We start from the raw sequence: 23,097 nt of genomic DNA on the forward strand, positions 1-23,097 counted from the left end.
ATTGTTGAAGTCAAACATCTCTTTGACTAGTGTCCAAGACTGAAATCACAGAAAATAAGTCAATCATTTGACTTCATATAATAATGAAGCATTATATGCATGTGAATTTTTCCAGTAACTGAAGTTTGGTTCTTTAAAAATATAAATGCTGAAATTGTTAATTTTTATAACACATTCTAATATAGATTCCATATGTTTATCCCTCCTTCCAACCACAGTTGGCTTATCTTTCTTTCCCAGACTGTTTCCAGTTTATTATAAGCATAGATTCATGTAATCCAAGTGTTAGGAGGGAAAAGTATGGTCATCTTTAATATTAGGTTGGGGGAAGGAAAGGGAATGGTGGGCCATCTACTAAGTGGCTGGAGTGTTCTCTCTAATTTCCATGGATCGCCGTGCTTCTGCCTGGGGGTCAGCAGTGGTGGCGAGTAGAACCCTCCTGCCCTTGGACATTTAGGACGAAGCTCCTTAGACTGACCAGTCTCCTTTCTCCCGATGGCTTCCTCTCCCTAGCCTAGCATCTGCACTGTCTGATCTGATCTTTCTTTCCGATGGCAGGCCTCCGGGATGTGAGTCGTTCCCAGTGACACTCTGAGGCTTTCCTGCCAACTTCCCTCCCCGAAGCCCCTCTCTATTCCCCAGGTGCGCGTCTCCCAGTCCACTCACCACCCAGCTTGTTCTCTTGGTCTGCGCCCCATCTTGTTAGTCGCCTTTCACACTGTGTGGGCGCCCCCCAGCACCCTTCCATGCGGAGGATGCTTCCAACTCATTTCCACTGCAAACAGAACCTCTGAAGTTGGCATCGGTGCAGGCTGCGTACAAAGGAATGACCCCGCCCCAACGATGCGCGACTGCCCTGGGTACAGCACGGATGAATGCTGCGAAACATGTTTCTGCCTCGTTAGGGCATTTGTTTAAAGCCCATCACAGTTCAAGGGACGTGAAGAACAAAATACAAATATTAATGATTTCAAAAATGTTTCTGACGGAAGATTGGCTAAGGGAGGCCTATACCGAGGGACATGAATAATGGAAATTTGGAAAGGGAAGTTGAACTGGCAATCTTCTTCTAGGGATGTAAGCAAGAAAATGTCAGGGAGGCTAATTCCCTTCAATACAAGCTAGTACAAATTTTCATGTTTGAAAATTATACCTTTGACTCATACTGTGCATTTGCATTGGAACATGTGTGTCAGAAGCAGATGTTGGTTGGGCATAGATCTCATCTTCTCTGAACGTGCGCGCTGGAGCTCTTCAGGTGCCACCAGGCTGCAATTAGCAGATGCTCTATTTTTCAAGAAGGGAAGTAGGTCCAGTCATCTGCTGAACGGTCTTTGGCACATAACATCAGAATGTCACAGCTCCAACTTTTCACATCGGTAGGATATGTTACACAGTGAAACAGGGTTTTGCGGCCTCAGGAGTGTAATTCAGAAACCTGCATCAGCGTTTCTCACCTGTCATAACAGGTTAGATGGCTGTAAGTAGGAAGCGCTCACCTGAAAACCTTCGCTTTCCTCTGATTCAACTTGATTGTGTTTAGGTGGAAATTTTTCTTTTTCTTTTTGCTTTCTGTTTTTGGTTTAGGAAGTTAGGAGAGTCTTTGGTCTACTGGACTACATGCACTTTTGAAATGAACCTTGGCTAACCTCAGATTTGTCACCATAGTGTGCATTTGACAGAGAGCTGTCATATTTAGTAGGTATATTACTTAAAAACTGTCATTCTCACATATCTGATCTGTCCCTCATGTAACTATTGCAGCTTTCTCCCTAAAATACTGTTTGGGTCATGTCAAAAATGTCCTTAAAAACTTTCAGGTGCATCCTTAACATTTAAAAAAAAATTTGTTTTATTAACTTCATTGAGGCATATTTGGAATATCGTATAAATCACTCTTTTCAAGTGTAAAATTCAAAGATTTTTTAGTCAATTGGCCAAGTTTGCAACCTCTCCTATAAATTCGCTTTGCACTATTTTTACCACAACGACATGTACACTTTTACTGTCAATCCCAGACCCCTCTGCCACCCTGCTCAACAACTAATCTACTTTTTCTGTTTTGTAGCTTTGCCTTTTCTTGGTATTTTTTTAAAATTGAATTGCTCAATATGTGGTCTCGTGTCTGGCTTATTTCAACAAAGTCATGTTTCTGAGATTCATCCATGTTGTATCCTGTATTTGTAGTTTATCCTTTCTGTGCCAAATATCCATTCTTTGTGTCTCCATTTACTAGCTGATGAACTTTTCGGTTGTTTCCAATTTTTAATACAAATAACGCTGCAGAGAACATCTACTTGCAGGTTTTGTGTGGACATATATTTCATTTCTCTTGGGTAGACCCCTAAAAGTGGAATTTCTGGGTCACATGTAACTTATTGAGAAACAGACAAGTTAATTTTCAAAGAGGCTGCATTAATTTACATTCCCAAAAAGTATGCAAGAGGATTCCAATTTTCCCACATCCTCTCCAACATTTGTTGCTGTCAGTATACTTTTAGTATAGCCATTCTAGTAGGTGTGAAGTGGCGTTTCCTCAGACTTTAATTAACATTTCCCCAGTGATCAGTGAGGTTAAGTGTCTTCTCATGTGCTGTTTGTATACAGCTTCTACGGTGAAATGCCTTTTTAAATTTTGTACTAATTTTTTTATTGGCTTTGTTTGTCTTTTTATTATTGAGTGGTAAAAAATTTTTGTATATTCAGGACACAAGCTCTTTATCAGATATGTGCTTTGCAAATATTTTCTCCCAGTCTGTTGCTTCCCTTTTCGTTTTATGATGATGCTTTGAATTTTAGTAAAGTTCAATTTATCACCTTTTATCTTTTATGGACCATGTTTTTGGTGTCAGGTCTTAAAATTATTTTCTTTCTTTTTTTTTCTTTGTATGCTGTATGGTGGGGGTCACATTTTGTTCTTTTTCCATGAGAATATCTCCTTATTGCAGCACTATTTGTTGAAAACATTGTTTTTTGTTTTTTTTTTTTCGTTTATTTGCTTGTCTGTTTGTTTGGGAAGTGCATGGGCCAGGAATTGAACCCAGATCTCCTGCATGGCAGGTGAGAATTCTACCGCTGAACTACCCTTGCACCCCTTATTTTCTTAACCCAAGGTCTTGAAACTTTTCTCCTATATTTTTTTCTAAATATTTTGTTATTTTAACTCTCACTTTAAAATCTGTGACCCATTTTGAGTTCATTTTTGCATATGGTGTCTAAGTTCATCTTTTTGCATGTGGATATCCAGTTGTCCTAAAACTAATTATTATATAGGCTGTCCTTTCCCCAATGAATTGCTGTGGCACCTTTGAAAAAAATCGATTGATTATAAATTTAAAGGTTTATTTCAAGTCTCTCAGGTCTGTCCTATTGATTGTATGTGTTTATCCTTATGTCAGTAGCATACTGTTGTGATAATTATAGAAGTTTCAAAATTGGGAAGTGAAAATCTTCCAACTTTATGCTTTTTCAATATTGTTTTGGCTATTCTCATTTTTTGCATTTCTATGTAAATTTTAGCATCAGCTTGCCAATTTCTGAAGTTAAGCCTGCTGAATTTGGATAAATAGGTTGTGTTGAGTCTAAGGATCAATTTGGAGGAAAGTAGCATTTTATCAGTGTTCAGTCTTCCAATCCATGAACAAGGACTTTCTTTACATTGTTTTTAGATTTTCTTTACTTTCCTCAGCAATATTTTGTCATTTGCACTTTTCTGTTAAGTTTATTCCTAAATATTTTATTCTTTTTGATGTTATTATGAATGGTATTGTATTCTTAATTTCCTTTTAGATTGTTCATTGTTCATTTCTAGAAATATAATTGAGTATTGCTTATTGATCTTGTATCCTGTGCTCTTTCTCTGTTATTTATTAACAGCTTTTTAAAGATACTATTGTCGGTAAATTACACATATTGAAAGTTCACAATTCGCTAAATTTGGCATACCAATGCACTTGTGCAATCATTATCACAATCAAGTTAGTGAATTTATCACATCACCCCAAGAACTTCTTCACGCTGCATTACACATTCTCTCCTGACTCCCCAAAGAAACATTGGTGTGTTTCTGTCACTATGCTTCCAGAGCTTTATGTAAATGGAATCTTGCAGGACGTTTTTTTCTGCTGCTTTCGTGCATCATAATGATTTTGAAATCCTTCACACTGTTCCATGCATCAATAGTTAATTCCTTTTCAATACTCTTGAGTAGTAGTCCATCGTGTGTGTATGTTTGTTTACCACTGTCTATTTATCAGTTCACCTCTTGATGGAAATTTATTTCCTCTTCCAGTTTTTGTCTATTACAAATAAAGTTGCTGTGAATGAATGCACAAGCCTTTGTATGGCCGTATGCTGTGTTTATTCTAGGGTAAATGCCCAAAAGTGGGATGGCTGGATCATACGGTTAATGTATGTTTAAATGTATAAAGAATTGTATTTCAAAGGGATTGTACCATTTTATATGCTGAGCAGTTAGGCGTGAAGGTCCCACTTGCCCCACATCCTCATTCACAATTCTGTGGTCAGTTTTATTCATCTTAACTCTTCTGATAGGTGTGCGGTGGCATCTCATTGTAGTTTTAGTTTGCATTTCCCTAATGACTAATGTTATTGAGGAAATTTTATGAGATTATTTACTATCTATATACCTTTGGTGAAATAACCATTTAAATATTGCCTATTTTTTTATTGCATTATTTATTTTGTGTCCTAGTTTGAGAGTTCGCTATAAATTCTGGATGTTAGTCCTTGAACACATATGTGATTTGTGAATCTTTTTCCTCCAATATCTTTTACTTCTCTTAACACAGTCATTTGAAGAGCAGAAGTTTACAGTTTTGATGAGCTACAGTTTATCAGTTTGTACTTTTATGGACTGTGCTTTGTGCATGGTTTATAAGAATTCTTTGCCTAACTCAAGGCCACAAATATTTTCTTTCTCCTATATTTTCTTGTGGGAGCTTTATAGTTTAGGTTTCAGACTGGGTTCTGTGATCAACTTTAGGTTAATTTTAAAAATATGGTGTGAGGTATTTGTCAAAATTCTTTAAAATTTTTTTTTTGCATGTGGAAAATCAATATTGCAGCACCACTTCTTCAAAAACTATCCTTTCTCTGCTGAATTAATTGCATTTCCACCTTTGTCAGAAGCCAGTGTCCATATTTGGGTGGCCTATTGCTGGACCCTCTCTGTTGTTCCTTTTACCTATTGTTTGTGTTGATAAGAAAAATACATTTTATTGATTTATGCTGTTTAAAAATAAGCTTCCCAGACAGGTAGTTTCATTCTTCTACTGTTATTTCTTTTCAACTTCTTTTTTGTTATTCTAGGCCTTTTACATTTTCATATGAAATTTAGAATAAGCTTGTCAATCCCAACAAAAAAAAGCTTGATAGGATTTTGTTTGAAGTAGCTCGAATCTACCCATCAATTTGGGGAAAACTGACATTTTGATAATATTGAATCTTTTGACCTAAGAGTAAAGTATTAATTTCATTTATTTAAGACTTCTTTAATTTCTTTTAGCAATATTTTGGCGTTTTAGCGTGCAGGTGTCAACATCTTTCATTGAATTTGTCTCTGGTTATTTCATTTATTAACGCTATTATGAATTGCATTGCTTTTGCAATTTAAATTTTTGATTATTTGTTGCTAGAATATAGAATTAAAATTGATTTGGGGGTACTGGTGTTATATCCTAGCACTCTTGCTAAATGCACTTTTGTTCTAGTGGCTTTTGTAAATTCTTACCATCGAATTTTTGTCATCAGTGATTATGACATCTAACAATAAAGACAATTTTTACTTCTTCCTTTCCGATCTGGATGTCTTGCAGTTCATTTTCTGGCCTGATTGCACTAGAGAGACTCTAGTACAACACTGACAAAGGGCGAGAGTGGGCATCTTGTTTTGTTCCTGGTCTTAGGGGAAAGGCATCCGGTCTTTCACCATCAAGTAAAATAGCTGTTGTTTTGTCCTAGATGCTCTGTATCAGGTTGAGGAAATTCATTTTTATTTCTTTTCACTGAGCTCTTAAGGGAAACGTGTGTTGGATTTTCTCAAATGCTTTTTTTTTTGTTATTTGGTCTGTTAATATGGGGAATTACATTGATTGCTTTTCAAATGTTAAAGAAAATTTGCATTCCTGTGACAAACTTTACTTGGTCGTGATGTAAGGATGTACTATTCTTTTAGTATATTGGTAGATGATTGGCTAAAACTTTGTTTAAATTTCTTTTCGTCTCAACTATAGTTTCTATTTCTTTAATATATATACAGCTATTAACATTATTTTTAGTGTATAGTGGTAGTTTTCCTCTTTTGTGTATTTTTCAATTTTATTGTATTGTTGAATTTATAGGCTTAAAAATGTTCATAATATTTCATAATTATCCCTTTAGTACTTATTGAATCTGTCATTGCTCTCATTCCTGACATTGATCATTTGTGTCTCTTCTTGGTTTCTTGATCAGTCTGCTAGAGCTTTATCAGTTATATTGATAGTCTTAAAGAATATCAATGTTTTCTTTTTCATCTGCTTCCATTTTTATCTTGATAATTTCCTTTCTCTTACCTACTTTGGGGTTAATTTGCAGCTGTATCCCACACGTCTTGAAATTATTTTCCTCTCGATTTTTTCTTAGACTCATGGGTTATTGAAAACCACATTATTTTGTTTTCAAATATCTGGGCATGTTCTAGAAACTTTTTATTATTAATTTCCAGTTTGATTCCATTGTAATCAAACCCATTTCTTTGTGACTTGAGTCCTTTGAAATGTATTTAGGATTATAGTATGGTCCAGGATATGATGTGTCTTTGGTAAATGCCATGCGTACACTTGAAATAATGTTACAGGGTGGAGTGCTATACCAATGTCAGTCATGTTGCTTGATTGTGCTCTTCAGGTATACTCTGCTTCTCGATTTTCTTTTTACTTGTATCAGTTATTGAGGGAAAGTATTGAAATATTTGACTGTAGTTGTGAATTTGCCTATTTCTCTTTGTAGTTATATATTTTTTGCGTAATATGTGTCTATGTTACATTATTTAGTTCATAAAGATTTAAAATTGTTAGAACCTCTTGGTTCTTTGATTATTTGAATACTTCTCATTTTGAAATGAACTTCTTTAAAAACAATCAGAGATATTGTGGCTTTACAGAATAATCGTGCATAAAACCCACTATTCCCATACACTGCTTGACCACCAGTACCTTGCATTGGAGTGGAACATTTGCTACCATTGATGATGGCACCTTGTTCTAATCATTCCATTTCTTTTTAACAGTAATTACCTTTGTTATAATTGATGAACGATTATTAAAATAATACTATTAATTATTGTCCACAGTTTGCATTAGGTGTGTCTCTTCCATATACCACCCTAATATTAACACCTTGTATTAGTGTCATACATTTGCTATAATTCATGAAAGAACATTCTTTTATTTGTACTAAGAACTATAGTCCATAGTCTGTGACAGGGTTCACTGTGTTATATTGTCCTATGTTTTATCTTTTAATTTTTATTCCAATAACATATACGACCTAAGATTATTTTAAATTCCCACCAGCAATGACTGAGTGTTTCTGTTTCTTCAAATCCTTTCCAACAATTGCAGTTTTATATTTTTAAAAATAGCGGTCATTCAAGTGGATGTGAAATGATAATCTCATTGTGGTTTTGATTTTGCATTTCCCTAATAGGTAGTGATGTTGAACATCTTTTTATTTTTAGCTTTTTAGTCATTTGTTGGTCCTCTTTGGAGAAATGTCTGTCCGGTGCCGTCTCGCTCAGCTTCTGGTCCCCGGCCGGCGGAGGGAACAGGAGGGAGAGAGAGACAGACGCAGACAAACCGACTCAAGTGACAGACACGGGTTCGAGACACGCTGCAGTTGTGAGCACAGACCTTTACTGGAGCTAAGCTTGCATTCTTTGTAACAGGTTCCGCGCGGGACAGAATACCCCGCGGGGGAACAACCTCTATGCGGCCGTCAGGTACGGCTCCCTATGGGTCGTCTCCCTTTCCCCGTCCGGGTAACGCCTTTATATACAAAATCCAAACCCAATGGGCTAACGCCACGTATACAAGGGTGATTGGTAGACAGGGTTGGCGGGCGCGTACGTCATACGCGGAGGCAGGATGCGGGCGCCATCTTGGCTCACTCGATGGGCGGGGGGAACTCTAGAGCAGGCCGCAGCGTGTCCACTAGGCCAGACCCGGGAGGCGGCTCTCCACATCTCCCCTTTTTTTATTTATTTTGACCCAGTGTCTCCATTGATGAGTGTGCTCCCGTGGGCCTGAGTGGCCCACTACATGTTTTGGTGCTTTGGGGAGTCTGGACTAGGCTTGCTAGGCACCAACCAGAATGCCACCTCATATAGAGACCGGAGAGCCCGTGAGCTGGAAACCACGTGACTCTCCCTGCAGTGCTTCGCCTCGCAACTGGGTTATGAGGGGGGGCAGGAGAGCGGCAACCAGAGCCGAGAGCGTCATTAGGTGTCTCTGTGCAATGGCCGGAGTCTAGTCTGGCCAGGACCGTGACTCCGCCGTAGAGATCATCCTTTAGACAAAAATTATGACTTCTGGTGCCGCCTTTTACACCCGGGACACGGCCATGGGCTTTGCAGCAGATCCTGTTTTCGAGCGCCCCGCCCTGAGTGGCCGGGACGGGTCATACAGTGAGGGGAAGGACTGGGTAGCGGGACGGTCGTTGCCAGGAGCATCAGGGGCGAGTGACATAGCCAACATGGTAGTGACACGTAATTGCTGCTGTGTCTGGAGCAAGCGTTCTAACAAGCATTTAACAGTGACTAATCCCACTAATAGTCCCACCGCTACGAGAATCCAAGTAGTCAAATTGGGCCAAGAGAACCAAGAGGTGACTCGGTTCCACAGACTTTGTACAGTCTCGCCCAGTTTGGAAAGGTCGAAATCAGCGGGGGTCAACTTGATATCCCCAAGCACTCGAAGGTCTGAATCCACCTGTTGGGAGAGGTTAGTAAAGGTAGGGAGGTTTTAAAGCTGGTCCCCTTTCTATACGATAGAAGGGTGACTAGCGCTCCTGTTGTCATCTTGTCGTTCGTCGCCATCATCAGCAGAGTTGGAGACCGGATCTGGTGGCTCTGGTTGGAGGCTTATCAATTTTCTGGGCAACAGTTCCTTGGCGTCCTCGGGCGACGTCACGGTTCTCACCAGTCTTTCCGGAACCCACACAGGTTGACGTCCTGGTTCCTGGGGAAAAACACAAACAGAGCCTCTGGCCCAGCTGAGCACTGGGTCAGGGCCTTGCCATTGTCCTGACAGGACATCCTTCCAACGGACTAGACCTCTATGTGGAGGACTCGGAGTAGTGTGCTGAAGAGCAGGTGTCATTCCTAGTGAATTTTCATTTAAAAAATTATATGTAAATAAGGCTACAGACAGTTGAGCCTTCGGGGACAGGCCGTGGCCTATTCCCCCTTTCTGTTTTTTGAGCAAGTCTTTAAGAGACCTGTGTGCTCTTTCAATGATTCCTTGCCCTTGAGGGTTGTAGGGGATACCATGTTTTAATTGCACTTCCATATTTGCACAAAATCTTTGGAAGGCTTTGCTGGTGTAAGCGGGTCCGTTGTCTGTTTTTAATATTTTCGGCTTACCCCAAGCTGCCCAAGCGGCAAGGCAGTGTGCAATTACTTGGTGGACTCTTTCTCCTGATTCGGCAGAGGCAAATAAAACTTGAGAACAAGTATCCACTGACACATGCAGGTATTTAACTTTACCATATTCTGAGTGATGGGTGACATCCATTTGCCAAATGTCTCCCGGGATGAGACCTTTAGGGTTAACCCCAACTGAAGGGACTGCTCTTTGTTCTACACAATTTCCGCACGCTCGGACTATATCTCTAGCTGTCGCACGTGGTATATTAAACCGCCTAGCTAGGGTACCTGCATTGATGTGAAATCTGTCATGGAATTCTCGGGCTTGCTGATATGGTGTCAGCGCAGGGAAGATGTGTGGCTGTCGAGTGGCTACATCTACTATGTGATTTCCTTGTGCCATGGGGCCAGGCAGGCCTGTATGCGCTCTAATGTGAGTTATGTAGAAAGGATGTTGTCTGGCACATATTGTCTCTTGAAGTTTGATAAAGAATGGTCTTACTGAGGAGGAATATTTTATAATGCCCACCGTCTCTAAAATATTTACAGAATTTACGACATAAATCGAATCAGATATAATATTTAGGGGATCGGTAATTTCTTTCAGGACTGTAATAATGACCTGTAATTCTACCCATTGAGGTCTCTGTGGTTGGAAGAACACTGTTTTGGGAGAACCTCCTTCTACGCAATATGCTCCTGAACCGGAGCTGGAACCGTCCGTGTACACGGTGAGGGCGTTCACTAGTGGCTTGGGTGAAGTCACTCTAGGAAAGATTACTGGGTGTCGGGTAACGAATTGCAAGAGGGGATCTTTTGGGTATTGGTTGTCAATACTTCCTAAAAAGGTACACCGGAGAATGGCCCATTGATCTATACATCCAGTAAGTGTCTCAAGTTGCTGGGAAGAGTAAGGTACTCTGAGGTTTTTAGGTTGTTGGCCAAAATGTTGTACGGCCCTTTTTATGGCTTCTAAGGCCAACTCTGCAATCGCCGTAGGATAATGCTCTAAACTCTTCTTGGGAGAAACTCCGGGGTGGACCCAGAGTAATGGTCCCTGTTGCCACAGCACCGCCGTGGGCTGTAGCTCTGTTGGCAGTAAGCAGGCCTCAAAGGGCTCATGGGGGTTTATTCTTTTTAAAGCAGCGCTACTGAGTGCCTGTTCTACTTGATATAGTGCTTGCCTCGCTTCGGGAGTGAGGTGCCGGGGCGAAGTTATGTTCGAATCCCCTTTTAGCAAGTCAAATAAAGGCGCTAATTTGGCATTAGGTAATTTCAGGTACGGGCGAATCCAATTGATATCTCCCATGAGTTTTTGCAAGTCATTGAGGGTATGTATGTTGTCTAGCCTAAGAGACACCTTTCGGGGGGATACATGAGTAGGTGTAATTTTTGCCCCCAGGAAGGTGGTAATCTCTGCTATCTGGACTTTTTCAGGGGCTACTTCTAGGTTGGCTTTTCTAAGTGTAAGGACTAAATGTGACAGCGCTGTCTTAAGGAGATCTGTGTCTTTATGAGTCAGCAAAATGTCATCCATATAATGAAGGATTTTTACTTGGGGGAAGTGCTGCCGGGTATCGGCCAGTTTTGCAGCAACATACAACTGGCACATGGTAGGGCTGTTAGTCATGCCCTGGGGCAGGACTGTCCACTCGAAGCGGTGACAGGGCTTCTCTTGGTTAAGAGAGGGCACAGTAAAAGCAAATTTTGGGGTATCTTCAGGGTGAAGTGGAATGGAAAAGAAGCAGTCCTTGAGATCCAAGATGACAATAGGCCAATGTTTTGGTAGAGCTGAGAGGAGGGGCAGCCCAATCTGAACAGGTCCTAAGGGCTCCATGCAGTTATTAATAGCCCTTAAGTCATGTAACAGTCTCCATTTACCTGATTTCTTTTTTATGACAAATACGGGGGTGTTCCAAGGTGATGTGGAAGGAATGATGTGGCCCTTTTTTAGTTGTGCTGACACAAGAGTGTGTAACGCTGAGAGTTTTTCCTTTGGTAAGGGCCACTGAGGCACCCAAACCGGGGTTTCGGTTTTCCACCTTAGTCTTATAGGTGTGGATGGGAATCTCCCCTCAGTGGCCCCTAGGAAAAACCCAGGCCTCGTTTATCAGAATTGGAGACAGCCTGTATAGGTGTTGTGCGCCCCTGCAATGAGGCTCCTAAGCCTTTGCCAGGGACATATCCCATTCCTTTTAACAGATGCTTAGAAGTTGGAGAACAGTTACTGGTCAAAGTAACGTCCATCTGGGCTAGAATGTCTCTTCCCCATAAGGACACGGGCAGGGCTAACACATAAGGCTGAAAGCTACCTTGATGTCCTTCTTCATCTGCCCAATGAAGGGCAGTTGCACTCAGCATGGGTGCTGAGACCTGGCCTATTCCTCTAATGGTGTCCTCCGCCTTGCACGTCGGCCAGGCGGAGGGCCATTCTTGTTGTCTTATAATTGACCGATCGGCCCCGGTATCTAGCAGGCCCAGGAAGGGTCTGCCTTGTACCTTAATAGTCAACATGGGTCGAGACTCCAGAGACATATGGAGGCCCTCAAAAACTTCTCCAGTAGACCCAAATCCCTTATCTCCTCTTTGTCTGGCTTTACTCGGAAAGAGCGGATGTAAGCTGGGCAAGAGCAGGAGCTGTGCCAGCTTATCACCCTCTGCAATGACCAGAGTACCTTGCTGAGATTGTACCATAATCTGGACATAACCTGTGAAATCTGAGTCTACAATACCTGGTATAACTGTTAATCCTTTCAAGGCTGTGGATGCTCTCCCTAATAGGAGCCCCACAGTACCTGTTGGTAAGGGCCCTTTAAAGGAGGTCCCCACCAATTGGACTCCCATGGAGGGGGTCAGTACAAGCCTGGAGGTGGCACAGAGGTCCAGTCCTGCTGATCCGGGGGATGCACGAACGTGGACGGGTGTTGTGTCGTCGTATGGCAAGCAAGGGGGCCCACCGGAAGGGCGGACCCCCTCTGCCCGTTTTTTGGAACCTGCTCAGGACGGCCAGAAATGCGCTTGCCCTGCGCATCGAAGGCTGATCTACAGTCTTCTGCGCGATGGGGTCCCTTGCGACAACGGCCACATAGTCTGGTCATCGCATGCGGCCTATCATATTGTTGAGTGGTGGGTGGTTGGTCTTTATTGGGACAGTTTCTCTTAATGTGTCCCGACCGGCCACAGTGATAACATCCCTTAGGTCTTATTCCTAAGTCTTTGGTTTTCTTTGTATTTACTTGTAAGGAGCTGGCTAGCATGGCAGCTAGACCTGCAGCAGTTAACGGGCTGCCAGCGTCTCTACAGAGACGAACCCACTCCGTCATGCTCTTTCCTTTGTTTTGTACCAGGATAGCTTTACACTCTTTATTGCATTGTTCAAATATCATTTGTTTGACTACGGTCTCTGCTACTCCTGGGTCTGAGAAAATTCTCTCAGCCGCAGTTTGCATTCTGGCTACAAAATCCACGAATGGTTCAGTGGGGCCCTGGTGTATGCTACTGAGTGAAGCTTGAGCCTCTCCCTGGCCTGCCAACTTTTTCCAGGCGCCTATGAAACAGCGGAAAATCTGTCCATAGACTTCTTGAGGGAACCCTGTTTGATTCTGGGAATGGGCACCTTTCCCCAATAGCATATCTGCATTCCACCCGCCACGTCTCCCCGCTGCGTTTTTTGCGGCTTGTTCCTCAGCCAATTCCTCAAACCATGCTTTCCAATCTATGTATCGGCCTGGTGGCAAAGAAGCACGGGCCAACTGATATATATCTGCGGGTGTGTGATTCAGGGCGGAAAGGTTTTCAACCATATTCAATGTAAAAGGGGCATTGGGGCCATACTGATGGACGGCCTGCCTCAACTCCTTTAAGACTTTGTAATCATATGACTCATACTGATTATTACCTTGGGGATTGATAATAACCGGGTACATTTCTGAAGCTGGTTCTGGCTTAAGCGGTTGGTAACCGCCCAGCACACCGAAAGGTCTAAAGGTTGAAAAAGGAATCCAATTCCAGAAATGCCTCCCTCTATTGTTTGATGACGTGGGACCCTGAGGGCCTGCGTACGCAGGCGGGGGGCACAGCTGTAACTGCCCCTCCCTAGACCAGCCTGTAGGGGGTTCCGGGTCTCGCAAAGGAGGGCCACTGTAATTACCTGATTCGGCCACCAGAGGGAGCCCGTGGTGAGGGTTTTTGGCGAGATCACCAAAACCATTCACCGGAAACCGCCGCGCCCCTGCAGCAGGCGCTGGCGGGGCGGAAGGCTGCGTGGGTGAGACAGGGGGCCTCCCCCAATCGATCAGCGGAGGCGCGTCTGCACCCTCGGTCTCATCACCATCTGACTCTGAGTCAGAGGTGTCTGAACTAGTGCTTGACTCTGGCGGCTTACAAGTGGGCGGCTCACTTTCACAGGAGCCGTCCGCTAAAAGGGTCTTTAAGGGAGCTAACAAAGGTGAACTTCCTGACTGCCCCATGCTTGCAGTCGGCACTGGACCTTAACCAATCGGGGAGCTCTCCCGACTCACTGGGGCTACCTGAACGCCCACAGCCCTTAACTCTCACGTAATAGGAAGCACTTACCCTCTCACGTTGATCAGGCGCGGAGGGTCCGCCGTGAACCCGAGAAGCACGTCCTCACCAGCTCGGGGAGAGGCAGCAGAAGAAGGTTCCCCGTACGGGCCACCACTTGTCCGGCGCCGTCTCGCTCAGCTTCTGGTCCCCGGCCGGCGGAGGGAACAGGAGGGAGAGAGAGACAGACGCAGACAAACCGACTCAAGTGACAGACACGGGTTCGAGACACGCTGCAGTTGTGAGCACAGACCTTTACTGGAGCTAAGCTTGCATTCTTTGTAACAGGTTCCGCGCGGGACAGAATACCCCGCGGGGGAACAACCTCTATGCGGCCGTCAGGTACGGCTCCCTATGGGTCGTCTCCCTTTCCCCGTCCGGGTAACGCCTTTATATACAAAATCCAAACCCAATGGGCTAACGCCACGTATACAAGGGTGATTGGTAGACAGGGTTGGCGGGCGCGTACGTCATACGCGGAGGCAGGATGCGGGCGCCATCTTGGCTCACTCGATGGGCGGGGGGAACTCTAGAGCAGGCCGCAGCGTGTCCACTAGGCCAGACCCGGGAGGCGGCTCTCCACAAATGTCTATTCAAGCATTTTGCCTGTTTTAAAATTGGGTTGTCTTTTTATTTTTATTTTTGAGTTGTAGGATTTCTTTATATATTCTTGTTATTAAACCCTTATTAGATATGTGGTTTCCACATATTATCTCCCATTGGGTAGGTTGTCTTCATTATTGTGGCGAAGTCCTTTTATATATGTATATTTTATTGATAAAACAACATACAAACACAAACATTCTTAACATACAAACATTCCATACCTGATGTACAGTCAGTGGCTGACAATATCATTGCATAGTTGTGTACTCATCACCATGATCATTTTTAGAACATTTGCATCACTCCAGAAAAAGAAATGTAAAGACAAAAGAAAAAACTCATACATATTATGCCCCTAACTCTCCCCCACCATTGACCAGTAGTATTTTCATCTACCCAATTTATTTTAAACTTTGTTTCCCCTATTATTTGTTTATTTTCTATCCATAATTTTTACTCATCTGTCCATATCCTAGATAAAGGGAGGTTCAGAGACAAGATTTTCACAATCACACAGTCACATTGCAAAAGCTTTATCATTATACTGTAAAAGGGAATTTTATAAAACTTAACAGTAGCTAACTTTTCTTATGTAAAGAAGGATTTTATAAAACTTAACAGCTAACTTTTCTTATGTAAAGAAGGATTTTATAAAACTTAGCAGTAGCTAACTTTTCTTGCCTAATTTAGCTATTTATATATATTTTAGCTTCTAAATAACAGAAATATCCAGCAAAAACATTTGTGTCATCTTATATTCACTGCTATACATTTGGTGTGAGTTGAAAAGAAAAAAGTTATGGACCCCATCAGGCTGAAGATAAACAATCCTGGCGCCAAGGTTACTTGTTGTAAAACTGTTAAGAAATGCTTATTGTAAAACTGTTCTTATCTGCTTTTTTGCAAAACAGCACCTGTGACCCATGCTCAACCCCCACCCCCCTCATCTTACCCCTTAAAAGGCTTTTGCAAACTCAGACGGGGGCCTCTCTGTTCCTGCGTGTTCAGTGAGCCCCACACATGTGTGGAAAATAAACCCCTTGCGTGTTGCATGAGAGAACGTCTCTTGGAGTCCTCCTTTGCGTGGCAAAACTCTCGAATTCTCAAATTCTTACAGTACAATCATTTTCAAGAAACAAGGCTACTGGAACACAGCTCTGCAGTTTCAGGTACTTCCCTTTAGCCACTCAAATACACCATGAACTGAAAAGGGATAACCTCCAGGATAACCTCTTGACTCTGTTTGAAATCTCTCAGCCAATGAGACTTTATTTTGTCTCAATTCTCTTCCCCCTTTTGGTGAAGAAGGTTTTCTCATTCCCATGGTGCCAGGCCCCAGCTCATCCCGGGAGTTCTGTCCCACATCGTCAGGGAGATGTACACCCCTGGGAGTCATGTCCCATGTAATAATCTCCAGGATAACCTCTCACTTTGTTTGAAATCTTTCAGATACAGACACTTCTTTTTTTTTCATTTCTCTCTTCCCCCTTTTGATCGTGAAGATTTTCTCAATCCCTTGATGCTGGGTCCCAGCTCACCCTGGGAGTTCTGTCCCATGTTGCCAGGGAGATTTTCACCCCTGGGTATCATGTCTCACTTAGAGGGGAGAGGGCAATGGGTTCACTTGCCATGTTGGCTTAGAGAAGGAGGCCGTATCTGAGCAACAAAAGAGGTTCTCTGGGGGTGACTCTTAGGCCTAATTTTAAGTAAGCTTAGCCTATTCTTTGCAGGAATAAATTTCATAGGGGCAAACCCCATGACTGAGGGCTTGTCCTAGTGATTTGGTTGTCCCCATTTCTTGCAAGAGTATCAGAAATTCTCCAAATAGGGAAATTGAATGTTTCCCCCTTCCTCCCCATTCCCCCAAGGGGACTTTGCAAATACTTCTATATTCGCTGTCCATATCACCCTGGGACTTAACAAAGCATCACACAAACCAACAAAATCTCATGCCAATCAAGATTCCCTGTACTTAATGGTGTTCAACTAAACTGACTGTACAAGTTAAATTAGGAAGTGTACTACACAAAATATAAATTTTGTACCAGATAAACATCTCTCCCTTTTGTCTCACACAGGAGTTGAAGTTTTAAGATATGGACGCTATCATCCTTTGCCCAGTCTTCTGAGATAGACCTTAGTCCTATCCAGGTCAGCTTCACTCATATCTCTACTCTGTATCTGATCACTTTTCCAGCTTTTTAAACAGTTCCTGTGTGGGGTGCTGCTGACTTTCATAGCTTCAGGGCTCTGACTCTGAGTCTCTTAGGTGTAACATAAATACCCAAAGTTTCTGGGAAAGACCATGTTAAATACAAACAGCTCAGTATCTCAGAATAGAATTAGCAGTTACATCTCTTGAATATCTGTGCCTTTCGTAAGTGCTTACAATCTAGGGCTCTTTATAATAAGCCCCAACTTGATAATCCATGCTTTCAACTTTAGTTTCCTGAATTTTTATATTATAGTTAGTCCATATAACTGAGGCATGATAATATTTGTATTTGCCTCTTGACATTTCATTCAACATACATTTCTGAAGGTTCATTCAGCTAGTTGCATGGCTCGCAACTTCATACCTTCTTGTGGTGGTTAGGTAGTCCATTGTATGTATACAGCATAGTTCCCCCTTCCATTTCTCAGTCATTGTACCCTAGGCCACTCCATCCATTGTGGATCAGCAACACTCCCTCCATAAATACCAGTGCGCAAATGTCCATTTGTATTCCTACACTCAGCTCCTCCAGGTATGTACTGAGAAACAGGGTTTCAGGATCATATGGTAAATCCACCCCTAGCCTCCTGTGGAGCCCCCACACTGCCCTCCAAGGGGTTGCTCCTCTCATTTCCCTACTGACAGCGAATAGGTGCATCTCTGTTTCCACATTTTCTCTCGCATTTCTCTCTCTCTGACCATTTAAAAATCCAGCCTAAGTGTATAGACGTGTCTTTGCCACCATACTGCATCTGAAGGCATTTCCTTTTCTTGCACCAGGAATTTATACCCCTTTTCCAATGCCCCCACCTGTTTAGTTTTGGCACGATGCTTTTGTTACACTCAGTGGGAGCATATTACAATGTTGCTGTTGACTATAGACCCTAACTTACGTTGATTGTAATTTTTCCCATGTATCATCTCTTTTCAGTACCCTGCAATACTGACATTCTTTTGTTTTTCCTCTTGCAAAAACATTTTTTTAATTTGTACAATTAATCACCATCATTATATACTAATGATTCCTAAATTATACCTTCTAGGCCTTTATCCTCTATCTTTCCTTCTGGTTTCATGGGTGTCTCCAGCCCTTCTTCCTCACCCATACTCATATTCAGCTTCATTCAGGGTACTTACATTATTGTGCTTCGATCAGGTGGTATTGTGCTATCCATAGCTGAATTTTTGTTTCAAATGGAGTGTTAAGTACTTTTACATTGAATATTATTGATTTAGTCAATTTTAAGTCTATAAGCTTATTTGTTTTCTGTTTGTCTCATTTGGTTTTTTTTTTTTTTTTTTTTTTTTTCACAAATAAGACTTTTTATTTGCCACTTTTAAAAGTCCGAATTTTAAACAGATTCTTGGACTGGTGGCTCATATCCATCAGCTCGCTCCACTTTAGCACCTGTCTCATCTCCAGTTGCTTTTCCAGAACTACTACCTTCACCATGAAGCTCCATGAGTTTTCCCAATTCAAACTTGGGCTTCTTCAGCATCTTTACTTTTCTAACAAACACATCATGGAGAGGATAGATAGACTGGCAAGCCTTTTCTATGTCTTTACCAATGCTGTCTGGAATCAGCTTGTTGACCACTTCTTTCAAGTCATTTGTCTGCACCTCTCGGGTCATGATTTCCATCATCTTCTTCCGGATTTGATGGACCTGTTGGTGCTGAGCATAAGAGGTCTTCCGAATCTGATTATTGCGTTTTTTTGTAAAACCAACACAGAACAGACGAAGCAAATAACCATCGGTAGTTTTGACATCAACGTGAGCTTCAATCATGGTCTGCCATTTTTTGACCATGGAACACATTTTGTCACGGGTAAGATCCATGGCATGGAAGTTAGTTAGGCAATTTTTGCCCTGCACATCCTCAGTAATCAGCTTGAATTTTCTAAATGCAACTTCATCATTCTGCAGATCAGCAAGGCTCACTTCAAAAACACGACCCTTAAGGCCATCAGATGCAATTTTGGTTCCTTGAGTCCTTGTAACTAGTGTTTTCCCAATATTTCTTATATTAAACATTGCTGGTGCTTTCACATCATACCAATCTTTCTTAGAAAATGGATCAACCACTTTCTTCTTGGCTCCTTTCTTGCCACCTTTTGTAAGGCACTTGTTCTTGCCAACCGCCATGGTGCCGTGCCGAGAGCCAAAAGGCCTCATTTGGTTTTTGCTCACCTTTCCTCTTTGCTGCTTTATTTTAAATTAATGGTATATATTTTATCTCCATTGTTAGCTATAACTTTTGTTTGTTTAGTGATTATTTTAGGGTTTATAATATGCATGTTTAACTTATCATAGTCTATCTTTAAGTAATATACTATTTCTTGGATACTAAAGAACCCTTTAATAGCACACCATCATTTCTATCATTTTCCCCCTCATAGGGTGGATATGAATTTTTCCGTATCAATGGGGTGGAGAGAAGTAGTTTGGAAGGCAGGAGCCAGTGATCAACTAAATGTGGGGTCTGTGGGGAGAAGAGCAGTCAAGGTTGGTGCCCTCTGGCCTGGTGTGGGCAACAGGTGGACTCCCATGCCAGTTTTTGAAATAGAGAATCCCGGGGGACGCAGCTTGGGAGAAAAGATGCCATTTTGCTATCTTTCTGCCCAGATATCCTTCCTCTTTTCCTGGTTAATTACTCTATTTCTGTGGCTTCCATAATTTATCACTTAGTCCCTAAGTCATTTTATCTTTTATTGGAGTTTAACTTCTTACATGCTTTTCCTGCTGGCCTATGACTGCCATGGAGGTAGAATTTGTGCGTTATTCCTCTCAGTGTCTCATTTGCTATTATAGTCCCTAGGACAAAGCCTCAGCACAAGTGATTAATAAATCTTGGTGACTGAAATTAACAAAAGATCTTGCTTTTATGTGATATACTGTTCATGATTGAATTCTCTTCTGTCATGAAATGGAGTATAGTTGGTGCCCTTTGCCATTTTTTCTGAGGACTCTCTAGGTATGCAGTTTTAATTTCAAGACTTAAATAGATGTGTTGACAATGTGAGGGCAGATAAGAAATCCTCAGCTTGATTTTTTTCACTATCATGGCATTCATAATCCTGCAGAACGAAATATCATTTCCTCAATAAAGAAAGGAAGAAATGAACAAGACACAGGGTGGTAATACAGCTGCCCAAGGTGGTATTTGGTCCAGCCTGATCTTTGTCAGTTTTGATGCTAATAAGTGTCAGGGAGCAAGAGGTAGTCCCTGCAACATGTCCTGATGAAATATGTCTTCAATAGGTAGGGAGCTGAGAGCTACTGCCCTGTGAGCTTCCGACACAGGTTGTCTGGAATTTCAATCTGGGAGCAGAGCTGGGAGGCCATTTCTGTTAGCTGAGAGGCGCCTGCAGTTTATTGTTCCTGATAGAGCTGGGGCTCAGTGGGGTGCCTGTTGATCTGTGTGTCAGGACATCAGTGGGCAAATATCAGCTCTTGGAGGGAAGTCTTTCAGGAAAGAGATGAGCGGCCCAGAAAAATCAATGCCTCTAATACAAAGACGTTTCTGGAGGCACACCTTTCAGAACGAAAAGGCACCAAGCCCTTGCCAATACTTCAGATCTTAGAAACAATGTCTGTTTCTAAAGAATTGGATCTAAAACACAGTGTGACTTTATGACTTGAAGAAACTAGAAAGGTAATCACTCACCACTTGTGTTGCAAGTTCTTGTGGGACATTTCCCAGTTCAAGGCGTGTGCCAAGGACAAGTCCTCCTGGTTTCCCTTTACAAGTTCATTCCCCCAGTGCGCCCCCATAGTGCACACGGTGCTCTCAAGGCCAGCCCTTCTCACACTTTGTCACTGTCCTTCCCAGCCCCCCAGTCCACACTCATGTGAGGGCTCATGTTTCCAGACATTTCTAGAACTTCTACTACTCCCATTTCTGCTTCCCTACCAATCAGTTAACAGCATTGTTCTAATTTGCTAACTGCTGGAATGCAATATACCAGAAATGGAATAGCTTTTGAAAAGGGAAATTTAGTAAGTTGCTAGTTTGCAGTTCTAAGGCCGAGAAAATGTCCAAATTAAAACAAGTCTATAGAAATGTCCAATCTAAGGCATCCAGGGAAATACACCTTGGTTCAAGAAGGCCAATGAAGTTCAGTCTCTCTTTTAAGTGAAAAGGCACATGGTGAACACGACTAGCTGGAAGGGTGCAAGGTGAGCACTGCGTCATCTGCTAGCTTCCTCTCCAGCTCCCCAGGAGGCGTTTTCCTTCTTCATCTCCAAAAGTCACTGGCTGGAGGACTCTCTGCTTCGTGGTTCTGTGGTGTTCTCTGTTGTGGCTTTCTTGTGGCTCTGTCATTTTTTTTCTGCTCTCTCTGAATCTCCCCTTTCTCCAAAATGTTTCCTCTTTTATAGGATTCCAGTAAAGTAATCAAGACCCACCTGGAATGGGTGGAGACACATCTCCACCTAATCCAGTTTAACACCCACTCTTGATTGAGTCACATCTCCAGGGAGATGATCTTATTATAGTTTCAAATATACAATACTGAATAAGGATTAGAAGAAGCGGCTGCCTTTACAAAAAGGGATTAGGATTAAAACATGGTTTTTCTAGGGTTCAAACATCCTTTCAAACCGGCACAAACATTGACGTGTTTTGAAATCTCTGACAGGTTTATAAGAGTGTTATCCTGTTGGATTTCATATTCACTTAGTTTCAAGCCAGTAACATGTTTTTTATATTTACTCATTTTCCATGTGTATTTCTTCTGGTATTATCTGCTGATACCATTTTCCATATATATTTTTCCCATTGACATTTTGGATTCTTAAATCATTTAAGATGTGACCCTTTGCTTTACTCGGCTACAGTAAATTTTTTACCCTTTGAAGCAGGGTGGCAGTTCCTGGACGTTTGTCATATTATTCTTCATGACTATTATGCATTTTAAAAAGTTTTTGAAATATTTACTAAAAAAAGATGCATGCTGGCCAGGGGGGCAGTGCCCTGACCACTCTCAGCCTCCGAGGTTCTGCTGCCCAGCCCCAGGCTTGGAGGAGACACTGGGTCTCTGAGTCGGGGGCAGAGCGAGGCTGTGCGGTGACCTCCTACCTTTCCTCCAGGGGTCGGGGCTGAAGCCTGGTTGTGCCAGGAGGAACCGCCCAGGGGAGTTTTCCCAGGAGGGTCTCCTCCCCTCAGGAAGCCGGGAGTACCCCCCGCCTTGGGGCTCGTGCTGCCCTGTGGCTCTGCGGTCTCATTTCTTCCTGTCATCATGGTGGTCTCGGGGCACTGAAAGGATGGGCTGTGTCCTGGGCCCACCAGACTCTCCTTAAATCTGCCGCTACGCCACGTGCAGGTGTTCAGGTGAGGGCTGAGGCCCCTTGGGGTTGCACTGGAGGCTTCTCACGTCCCCGTGTCTCCTTCTGCCCTTGCCCTGAGCCTGGGGCCACTTGCGCCCACTCTAGGCACCTTTGCTGGATCTTTTAGAGGTGCCCACAATTCTTCTTTCTTTGTTTATTTATTTAATTTTTATTAAAATTTTATTTTGAAATAATTTCAAATACAGATGACAGTTGCAAAAACAATGTAAAACCTGTGCAGAGAACTCCAGCATACTCTTTGCTGAGATACCCAGATACACCAACTTTTAACAGTTTGCCCATTTGCTGTATCAGTCTAAACAACCGTCTGCTATTCCTGCACCACCCACCTATCACCCATCCATTTATATCTATCGTCTCTCCATCTCTCTATCGTGTCTCTCTTGATCGTATGTCTCTCTGTAATCTCTACCTCTTTCTATACGTGTCATTATCTATCTCCCTCTCTTTCTCTCTATCATCTGTCTCTATAATCTCTCTCTTTCTCCAACATCATCATCGTTTTTCATTATCACCATCTCTATCAAATAACTTATAGATTCAAAATTCAGAAAATTTTAAAAAAATTACAGAAAATTCAAAGGGCTACCCAGTGGGATGTTTCCCCACTCCCTCTCTCCCAGCCAATTCTTTTGTAAATTTTATGAAGAGCATCAGGTGCCCCAGTTTGGCTTGACTCTCTTGGGAAGTAGGAGCTTCGGAATTTTTGCACAGGA

General features: G+C 42.4%; 1 pseudogene; it reads right to left on the bottom strand.

Moving 5' to 3' along the window:
- Positions 1-18,309: 18,309 nt before the first annotated feature.
- LOC143654454 (small ribosomal subunit protein eS1 pseudogene) lies at positions 18,310-19,195 on the bottom strand (annotated as a pseudogene).
- Positions 19,196-23,097: the final 3,902 nt, after the last annotated feature.

Source organism: Tamandua tetradactyla, chromosome 13 (genome assembly GCF_023851605.1).
Source record: "Tamandua tetradactyla isolate mTamTet1 chromosome 13, mTamTet1.pri, whole genome shotgun sequence".
Lineage (NCBI taxonomy): Eukaryota > Metazoa > Chordata > Mammalia > Pilosa > Myrmecophagidae > Tamandua > Tamandua tetradactyla.